This window comes from Mirounga leonina, unplaced genomic scaffold (assembly GCF_011800145.1).
Source record: "Mirounga leonina isolate KUSES-001 unplaced genomic scaffold, KU_Mleo_1.0 Mir_173, whole genome shotgun sequence".
NCBI lineage: Eukaryota > Metazoa > Chordata > Mammalia > Carnivora > Phocidae > Mirounga > Mirounga leonina.
The window spans coordinates 2,976,254-2,987,331 of record NW_023270447.1 but is presented as its reverse complement, the minus strand read 5'-3'; the positions used below and the strand labels follow the sequence as shown (position 1 = coordinate 2,987,331).

General features: G+C 50.4%; 1 pseudogene; it reads right to left on the bottom strand.

Annotated features, from left to right (window-relative positions):
• Nucleotides 1–271: 271 nt before the first annotated feature.
• LOC118020383 lies at nt 272–10,729 on the bottom strand (annotated as a pseudogene).
• Between the last annotated feature and the right edge of the window lie 349 nt (nt 10,730–11,078).

The window sequence follows — 11,078 nt, the reverse complement described above, 5'->3', positions numbered from 1 at the left end:
GAAGGATCTGGCCACATTCGCAGGCCTGCCTGAGCCCCCTCCCCCCCCTTTCTTTCTTTTCTTTCTTTTTTCACCCCAATAGTTAATTTTGTTTGTTCAAGGGCTCATACTGCAAGCATTAAACCAAGCGTGGGCTTTGATTCTGTGAGCCCAAATTCACATATCTAGGAAGATAAAAAGCAAACTATAATCCATGTACATGGTTAAAAACTAGAGACTCATGGTTAACCACTTTGGAGTTTTTAAATTTCTGTAGCCTAGAACCCAGAAGTCACAGATCTTTTAGGCCCTTCTGGATGTCCCCCAGGGTATCTGCACTTTTCTTGAGTTGAGCAACTTGGTCAGCCTTCAGCTTCTGGTTGATAATGCTGGTTAACCCCTGAGCACTCAGGATACGTGGAAGGCTCAGGAAGACTTCGTTCTCAATGCCATGAATTCCCTTCACCATCCCTGACATGGAATGAATCCTGGATAGATTTTCAACATGGATTCAATGAGATCAGCTACGCTTACCCAATAACCCAGCAGGTATATCCTTCTGGCTTGATGGCTCTACCCTTCCGGTCACCATCTTATGTACTTCCTTCCAATTTTCATTACCACGGTCCCTTCCCGTTTCTGGATTCAGTTCCTAGAGAGAAACACCTGCCACATTCACTCCACTCCATAGAGCCTCACTTGAGACACTAGGTTCTCCCCAAACTCGGCAGCTGCTGGGATGAATGCCAAGTTTTTCAGCCATAAGATGGTGAAATCTAGCAGATTCCAGATTACACTCACTTCCCATCACATGGTGCTCAGGGAATCCGATTAGTTTCCAGGTAACATATGTGAGAATGTGAGAATCCACTGGGCTGGGAAATATAATTATGATGCAACTGGGACTGTACTTGATGATCTGGAGAATAATGAATTTGAAGACATTAACATTCCTCTGCTCCAGATTGAGACGACTCTCTTCCTCTTGCTGGCAGACTCCTGCATTTTCCATCACAATCTTAGAATTGGCAGTCACAGAGTAATCTTTATCTGCCACAGTTTTTGGCGTCTGAAGAAGTGAGCTCCCGCCTGAGATGCCTCATTTCTCTTTGGAGTTTATCTTCCAAAACATCCACAAGGGCAAGTTCGTCAGCCAGAGAGGTTCCCAGAATGCCGATGGCACGTGCCATACCAACTTATCCAACACCTGCTACAATGATTTTATTGTTTAGGACAATTGCCTCTTCTTCTGGCTACCATGTATTACTATGAGTCAGGATCTTCACTGATATGCCCTTATTTACTCCTTAAAAATCTTATAAGGTCATGATATTATTTTCCTCATCTACAGATCAGGAAATTGGGGGTCAGAGTAATTGAATGACTTGCTGCAAGTCACAGAAGCAGGTTCTGTTTGTGACACCCACAGTCACACTCCTCCCCTCCCCCAGCCCTATTACTCATGAGCAGAGGTGGATTACTGAGAAACTCCTGAAGCTCTGCTCTGGGCCCCCTCACTCACACCATCCCGTGCAAGGCCCTAGAAATTGATTCAGATTGTCACGTATCTTTGTGCCATTTGCAAAAATAAGATATTTTAATACTTTGTCTAAAGGAGACCCCCCTCAGATTCCACAGAACCTGGATGCACCCTTCTCATAAGTGTAGACTTTGAATATCCTAGCTAAAAATTTAACTCCCCTTTCTCTCCCTTTCCCCACTCTATTTGTTCTCCTTAGCCCTGTCACTAACACACCACGTACTTTTTGCTTGCATCTTATTTATTGCACAGTTCTTGCACCACTCACCATGGTTTTTTGTGTGTGTGTTTTTTTTTTTAAGATTTTATTTATTTGACAGAGAGAGCACAAGCAGGGGTGTGGCAGGCAGAGGGAGAGGGAGAAGCAGGTTCCCCCCATAGAGCAGGGAGCCCGATGTGGGGCTTGATCCCAGGACCCCGGGATCATGACCTGAGCCGAAGGCAGATGTTTAACTGACTGAGCCACCCAGGCGCCCCTCACCATGTGTTTTGAATGAACGAATGAACACAGCCCTTGCCCTTATGCTTAAGTGGTCCTGAGCAAGGTGATTTGCTCAAAGGCCCCCACTTACAAATCCGACCCCCTTTCTCTTGCTCTGAGCTGCCTTTGAACTTGGTCATGCCTAGATTTCCTCTGGCTCTGACATTACAGTTTACTCACAGACCAGACATCATCTCACTGGTGTTTCATCCCTGACTTCTCTCTCAGTGAGTTCCCTTGCCCCCTAAGTCCTATCAACCACCTCCCAAATGTCTCTCAAACTTGATCACCCTGTTTATCGCCACAGCCCCCACCATGGATGGGGTCTCCATCAGCTCCCCCGCTGCTCCCTGCCCCCCGTCTGCTCCCCACACCGCTTCCAGAGGCTGAGTCTCCGGCTGGAATTACCCTGTGAATTCTCATTTCTTAGAGATCATATCTGACCCATAGCTTGACCCACAAGGCTCACATTGACTTGTTTTTTCTTCCAGTTTCTCAAACGCACCATCCCCCTGACTAGGAGTCTTGGCACGTGCTCTGCCCACTTCTGTGTTGCCAGAACAGTCTTCCCCTCCTCCTTCTCTACCATCCTACTTAATTTTTACTCACCCTTCTGGTCAAGCATCACTTCCTCAGGGCTACCTTCCACGTCCGCCCACACTGGGTCGGAGTCCTGTGAGTTGTTTTTACAGCTTCCTGTGTATCTCTGCCTAGAACGTATTTCACCTGCCATTAAATAACCAGTTGTATCATCTTGGAGGCTTCATCTGGAGTTGTGACCCGTCCCTCCAGCTTCCTCTCCAGTCAAAGACAGAAGTTCCCAGAGGTCAGAGACCATGTCTGCCTTGCCCTCTGCTCTATCTTTGTTTTGTTTGTTTGGCGAAGGAATAAAGACATTCATTCCTTTCTCACGTAACCCTTGAGGCGAGTTTTTCTTATCAGCCAGCAGCAGTGTCCCCCCTGGTCTTTAGGGACCTGGGTTCCTCCCATTCTATGGCTCTGTCATCCCTAGGAGCTGTCATCTGCATAGTTGAGGCTAGGTCATTGCCACCTCTGGCTTGGAGCCTGCAGGAAGGGGTGGGGGAGTTTTCTAGGTCTTAGTTTGGTTCCAGTGATCTATTACTGCATAACAAACCACCCTGACATTTAGTGCTATAAGACATTAACCATTTCATTATCCTCACAGATTCCATGTGTCGGCGAGGAATGCTGGGGAATTTGGACAGAACACCGGGAGGGTGGCTTGTCTCTCTGCTCTACAGGCTGGGGCCTCAGCTAAGACTCCAATGACTGAGGGTGACTCAGATTGTTGGTGGTTGAATGATCTGGAGGCATCTTCACTTACCCGGTGCTTGACTGGAAGACTAGGCTCGGCCAGGCTTGTACCAGGACACCTCTCCAGTTCTGTGGCCTCAGGGGAGTTAGACTGCTTTATGGAGGCTCAGGGCTCTAAGAGCAAGAGTTCTTGGAGAACTAGATAGAAACCTCTACACCCTAGCCTTAGAAGTCACATTATAGTTGAAGACTGCCCAGGTTCAAGTGGAGCGGTCATAGATCCCCCTACCTCTTAACAAAGAGGGTTGAAGAATTTGTGTCATATATATATATACACATATATATATATTTTAAGATTTTATTTATTTATTGGAGAGAGACAGAAATAGTGAGAGAGAGCAGAAGCAGGGAGGAGAGGGAGAAACAGACTTGCCGCTCAGCAAGGAGCCCGATATGGGGCTCGATCCTAGGACCCTGGGATCATGACCTGAGCCGAAGGCAGACACTTAACCGACTGAGCCACCCAGGCGCCCCGAATTTGTGTCATATTTTAAAGCCATTATAGCCAGAGGGACACATGCCAGCTTTGTTCATATTCTCTTGCTGAGAGTGTAGTTGTATGGCTTCAGCTAGATTCACAGGGCTGGGAGACACTGTCCCTAGCTAGGCAGCCATGTGCCTGGCATCAACCCCGTTATAACAGAAGAGGGGGAATTGGGTGAGCTGTCTGCAGCCTGCCACAGCTACTCCTCTGGCCACCAAAAATCCAGCTGTACCCCCTCTTCCTACATGTATAATACACTTCTCCTTGGGGGGAAAACGAAGTTCCATTGACTGCCTATTTGTTGAATGACTGAATGGATGTTTGCAGAGCATCTGTGTTCAGCCCATCCACTATAAAGATAGGGTGGGCAGAGGCAGCGTTCCTTTCCTTAACCTAGAGCCTCGAGGTGGGCTAGTTCCAAGTGGGGAGGCAAAATCAGGTAACAGTGGCCTGTTTGGAGTGGTGAGAAATCTGCTTTTCCCTTTATTTTGTACTTAACTCCATCTATTTACAGAGTAGGGAAAACAGTAATTGTCAATTGAAAAGAATGTCTATCTCATTGTGCATCTAAAATTAATTCCAGATGGATCAAAGATTCAAATGTAAAAATAAACCCATAAAATGCTAGGGGAAAGACAAGAGCAGACCGTTCACAGAAGAAGATAAATAAAAGGCTGACAGTGGTATGAAAAGACACAGTCTTGAGGATATGGGGAGACAGGAACTCTCATTCATTATTGGTTGGTGTTAAAATGGATCATTTTTACCAGGGGGGATTTAGCAATATCTTTAAGATGTCAAGTGTTCAATACCTTTTTATCTAGAAACTGCACTTCTGGGTATTTCCAGATATACAGTAGTCCCACAAGTGAGGAAAACTATATGTCAAGGATGTTCAGTGCAGGCTTGTTTAGAATAGTGAAGTAGCTGGAAACCACCTAAATGCCCCTCCATGGGAAACTATTAAATAAAGTAGAAGCCCATGCAGCTGTTAAAAAGAATATGGTAGATTTATCAGTACTCACATGGAAAAATGTCCAAGGAATTACAATAACCAGAAACAAAAGGCAAATTGGAGAACATAGTACATAATGTAAATTCATCTCTATTAAGAAAGAAAATAAGCAAATATAATTCATATGTATTTAAAAATACCTGGAAAGATGCATGGAAAGTTTTAACAATGGGTACTTCAGGGGGAGTAAGTTTAAGATTGTGGAGAGCAGGAGGATTTTTACTTCTTGCTTTATGTCCTTCTCCACTGTATGGATTGTTTTCATAGTAAAACATGTATCACGTGTATTGATTTTATAAGAGAATCACATTCAGAGTGGTGATTGTTCCTAGGGAAGAAGGGAAGGGAATGGAAGAGAGGCCACAGGGCCTCTGTATGTGTAATTCTAGGTTTCTAAAAGAAATTGAAATGGTTAAGAAATGGTAAATTTTCTTAGTTCCATTTTACCACCACCACCAGAAGCAACAGAATGAAACCAAATGTGGCAATATGTTACGAATTGATAAAGCTGGTAGGTGGGGACCAGGGTGTTCATTATATAATTCCCTATACATTTCTAAATTTTTGGAATATTTTACAACTTAAAAAAAAGGATTCGTTCAAAAAAAAAAAAAAAAGGATTCATTCAACACAACAGCATGAAATAAATGGAAAAGAAGCCTGAAGAATGAAGAGAAAGGAAAATCGGGCAGTGAAATAAAGTTTACAGCCCAGACTTCTGATAAGCAACTTGGTAAATTCCATCACAGTCTCATTGGAAGGAGGTATGGAAACTTCATGGTTCCCCTTTGGACTCTCCGATGCTCCTGGGCGTGGCTTAGAGAAGGGAAGGCGTGGCTTGGAGAAGAGTAGGCGTGGCTTAGAGAAGGGAGCGTGCCCATGCCCGAGCCCCGCTGCAGTTCCAGGCCGGAGCCTGGCTGGGTGGGCAGTCAGGAGGCTCCCGCAGGTCCAGTTGCCAGCAGGCGAGGCCCCGGCAGTGCGGGGTTTGGCGGGGTGCCGGTGGCGGCCTGGGGTCCACCGCCAGGGCCTCCCAGGGCAGAGGAGCTGGAGGAGGAGCTGGAGGAGGACAAGGCGTGGGCGCCGGGCAGCGCTGGGCTCCTGCCAGGCCTCCAAGTGACCCCTGTTCCTCTTTGCTTGCCCCTGTCATGCATCGAGTCATCCTCTGTCAACCTAAAGAGCAGAAGGGGCAGCCCTGTCTCCTTCCTCTCAGGGACTGCTTTTGAGGGAGACTAAGCAGCTTCTCCCGCTCCTCCTGCGAAAGACCTCCCCAGGCCTTCACACCCTTCCCTCGGGGCCCCTTCCCACCCAGGGCCTTAATCTGCTGCACCTGCAGTTCTTTGATCTACTTTGGTTTCCTTTCTTTTCAAACAACTGACCGCAGTGGTACTGCCGACCTGCTTTGAAAACCCTCTTCCTGTGAACCTGAGATACGGGTGATAAAGCAATAAAGGGCAGAAGGCTGTGGCTCTCTCAAGCCCCTTTGTTCTGGGCACTGGGGTCATGTCACTGGCAGGCCGAGGTGGGGCCCAGAGTCTGTCCTGGAAGCCCGGAGGGCTGTCCCAGGCAGGGCCACCCTGTTGCTGCTGGGGTCCCACCTAAGTGGCATCCGTGCGGGCGCATGGGAGGATTTCTACCCAGGGAGGTGGGTGAGGGCTGCTGAGCATCCGTGCAGCAGGGCCTGGGGTTCCAGGCAGCGCCGGGCCCTAGGACTGCTTCCACTGCTCCACCCATCTCAGATACCCAAGTGCAGACCCTGGGCTTCGGGCAGGCCCAGGGCTGCTTCTCTTCAGAGGGGCTAAGACACAGGGCACCACCCTCCCGCAGCTGTGGCCTGTGTGTGTGTGTGTGTGTGTGTGTGCACGTGCGTGCACCCCACAGGCCCCTGCAGAGAGACACAGAGTTTCTGGGTTTCAGTCCTGGCAGGGACTGTAAGACCTGCTGAGCAAGCTTCTCATCTTTGCATTGTTTGATGTCCAGGGTTTTTGGGCTGGCGTCTGGTTTCTCAGTGGCCCCGATTTTGTGTTCTTGTTGTGGAACTCTTGGGAACCAAGGGCTGGCAGCCAGCCAATGCATGCAGGGCTCCAAGCTGGAATCCTTAAACATATCATTGCGTTTCAAATTCAGAACAACTGAATATAAGCATGCTCAGCCTCCCCTTTATCAGAGGGGGAAACTGAGGCCCAAGTAGTTCAAATAGGTTGTCCAGAGTTCCCAGCTGGGAAGGGATGGGGTTGGGATTGGGTCTGCTCCCCACCTTCTCTTCCCTGCTCTGTGCACTGAGGCGGGCCTGTGGTGATTACAAGAGGGGGCACCCTTACTCTGCACGGGGACCAGTGGGGAGCACGGACAGCATGTGGGAGGCAGAGAGGAGCGAGAGTGTGCGGCACTTAGTACCCACCCCCTGGACACCTCCTGTGGGGTAGCCATGATCTGGATGCCTCCCTCAACTGAGGCCACAGCTCCCATCAGGGGTGCTCTCCTCCCAGATGGGTTCTAGTCACCCCGTCCGCCTCTTACCCCTTCAGGCCTAACAGTGGACGGACTGTTGCTATTGGTCCAGGTTCCGGCCTCCGAAAATCATCCCTTTATTGAGTGCTCCTAGAATGGCCCAATCTGAGTGTGCCATCTGCTTCCTGCTGGGACCCTGCCTGATCCATATCATGCTGCCAGCTCACTGGCAAGGACCCCCGAGTCTGCTGAGTCATCGCAGACTGCAGCTGGGCTCATGCGGGGGGGGGGTCCGTTTTCTAATTCCTGCGCTTTTCTCCGGCTCTGCTCATTTCCTTGCCCCTCCTCATCTGCCTGCTTTGCCTTCACTCCCATCTGCTGTTCTCCCCCCGCAACACCCGCCCCCCCGCCACCACCAGATGTCCAGGTATGTTTAGGGAATGAGAGTCCCGGCTAAGCAACCCCTGCCCTTGCCCCATCCGCCCATGATGCATCCTGGAAGTGTGCTCCATCATCACGGGCGTCACGGCCTAGTCATAGAGGCCCTGGGTCCTTGGGACAAGATGTCTTGGAAGCCAGTGCACAGAAACAGGATGATTTCACATTGCTGGGAGAGCCTTCTTCCCTGGGGACCTGTGACCAGGAAAGCTTACCCGCTCACCCGCCCACTCACTCACTTGCAATGCCGAGGGGCTGACTCCCCACCAGGCCTACCCCCAAGGGACCGACATGCCACTTCCTCAAGGAGACCGTCCCTGGCCTTCGCCGAGGCCTGCTGCCCTGCACATGTTCCCAGTTCATCCCATTCCTCCTTGTTTTGAAATCCTCGTCACACTGATCTCCCTTGTCAGTGTTCACAACCCTCATTGCACCTTCCACTCCCCAAAAGCAGGTCCCGTGTCTGCGCTGCTCACTGCTGTACCCCCAGCGCCCGGCACAGGGCTGGGCGCACGGAAGGAGTACAACACATTGTTGAACTGAAACGAAGATAGGGTAATTGAATCAGTGCTGTGCAGGTTACTCCTCTCCTATCTAGGTGGCCACCCAGAGACCTGAGTCCTGGAGAGAACGTAGGCCTGCAGTCTGGGGACTGGTCCAGGCCCCTGCTGTGGCTCCTACTCATCACATGACTCTCATCGGTCTCAGAGCTTGAGGTCCTCATCGGGAAGATGGGGATAGTACTTCATTTTCTACTGCATCATAATAAGTTATATAAACATAGCAACTTAAAACAATGCGTATTTGTTATCCATGGTGTCTGTGGGGCGGGAGTCTGGGCACAGCTTCCCCGGGTCCTCCGCAAGGCCAGGGTGTCAGCCAGGACTGCGCTTTCATCTGGATGCTCCAGTGGGGATGGATCCACTTCTAGGCTCACACAGGTGGCTGACAGAATTCATCTCCTGGTGGTGGTGGGACTGAAATCCTTTTGTCGGCTGCAGGCTGGAGGCTGCCCTAGTTCCTAGAGGGCACCCATAGTTCCCAGCCAGGATGCCCTCTCCATGGGCTCTCTCACAACTTGACAGCTTGCTTCTTCAATGTCAGCAAGAGAGGAAGTCTCTATACCAATCTGCAAGTAAGACTGAGTCTTTTGTGATGCCAGGTAATCATGGGAGGGATGCCCCACCACTACTGCCAGTATTGGTTAGATATTGGCATCTTGGTTATTCTATTGGTTAGAAACAAGTCACAGGTCCTGCCCACTCTCAAGGGGAGGGGATTACACAAAAGCATGAACATGAGGATACAGGGATCATGCCGGTCACTTTAGACTCTGTCTCCTACAATGCTAATCCCTCTGTCATAGAATTCTTTTCTCTTTTTTAACTCTCTCTCTCTCTCTCTTTTTTAAGATTTTATTTATTTGTCAGAGAGAGAGAGCATAAGCAGGGGGGAGCGGCAGAGGGAGAAGCAGGCTCCCCGCTAAGCAGGGAGCCCAACGTGGGACTCGATTCCAGGACCCTGGGATCATGACCTGAGCCGAGGGCAGATGCTTAACTGACTAAGCAACCCCGTCCCTCTCATAGAATTCTTAAGAGAACTAAGGAAAATAACGTATGAGAGCTCTTCACACAGTGCCTGGCACTTAGTAAGAACTCAGACATGTCACCAAAGGTGGTTAGCAGCAGCTATCTTTTCTTTGGCCCACTTTGAAATAGGTCCCCAGGCCCCACCATGCCCTACTGCCTTCCACCAGGCTGCTTCAGCCACCTACATCATCTGTCTAGATCTTTTTTTTTTTTTTAAAGATTTTATTTATTTATTTGAGACAGAGAGAATGAGAGAGAGAGAGCACATGAGAGGGGGGAGGGTCAGAGGGAGAAGCAGGCTCCCTGCCGAGCAGGGAGCCCGATGCGGGACTCAATCCTGGGACTCCAGGATCATGACCTGAGCCGAAGGCAGTCGCTTAACCAACTGAGCCACCCAGGCGCCCCATCTGTCTAGATCTTGAAGGCAGTTGAATTTGCCACGTGGTATTATCTAGTGTGATCAAATAGGTGTTCTTGCAATTGTCATTAAACGTTCTTGACAGATAAGGCCTGTATCTTACTAAATTTTCTTGCCTCTGGTGGGTCTAGGATGTTGAATTTAGCTTGGAAACTCCATGAATGTTGAGCCATAGCACCAACCAGAATGACTTGAGTCCAGAGTTATAGGCCTAAGGAATGTGTGCTGGTTGGCGGGGAGGGAGGGAACAGGTGCAGGTTGGATGGGCAAGTCGGGGAGGAGCAGGAAGAGTCTTGGCAGGTACCAATGTCAAGCTCTGCTACGGGAAGCCCTGCGGCCCTCGTCGCCATGTCTGCCCACCTCCCTCCACCCCCAGCTTTCTTCCCTTCTTACTGTTCAAACCCCTACCTTCACCCCCAGCTCTGAGCAGGGTCCTCGTGGGATCTGGGTGTGGAGGGCCCTGCCCGTGCTGATGAGGGAAGAAAAGATGGATTCTTTCAGAAATGGACTGTCTGGGCTGGGGAAGGGTCTCAACCCCTGGGAAGGGGTCGACGGCTGTCCTTAGGTTACTAGATGAGGAGTCATGTTTGTTGAGCACTGACTCATGCCTCTGGCCCCATCCTTCACATTTTCCTTTGTTGTCTGTCTTCAAGGTGGATGAACGAAAGCCCAGAGAGGGAAAGGGGCTTTCCCTGGTCACACAGAGGCTGGGTGGCAGTTAGGACAGAACTTAGGTATCCTGAGCTGCTAGTCCCAAGTTTTCTCTCTACAACACCTTTTGCACCCAGGTCTGTGGGCCTGCTGGTGCTGGGGGAGGGGACACACACACACACACTTTTCCTGGCCCCACCCCAAGTCTCCATTCAGGACATTCTGGCTCTCCAGCTCCTCGTTTCTTCTTTCCCTCTGCTTCCCCTGCTTCCAGCACTTTCTCCCCTCCGGGTGCTCCTTCTGCTGGATTGTACCACGTCACTCACCCTCAGCCCAGCCCACACCAGCCATGGCGGATGATCCAGACCCCGAGCACAGAGATTCCTTCCCAGCAGACACGGAGTCTGTTGGAGGCTCGCACATCTGAACAGCTGTTGCCCAAATCTAATCTGCAGAAGAGAAACCAGAGGGATCATGTCTGTCATTTCTGGGCAGAGCCATGGCCCTGGGCGCTGGAGTCACTTCAGAGAGGCCGAGGACCGGCCTCAGTGTGGGAGGGGTAGCGGTGAGGAGGGTCCTACCTGGGTGGGGTCCGCCTGTCCTGGCGCAGGCGGGTCCCTTTAAGACAGGTCAGACAGGAAGATCCCCTCCCCCCCCCGCCAGCCCGGGGGAGCAGAGTGGAGGCAGCCATCCAGGGGCC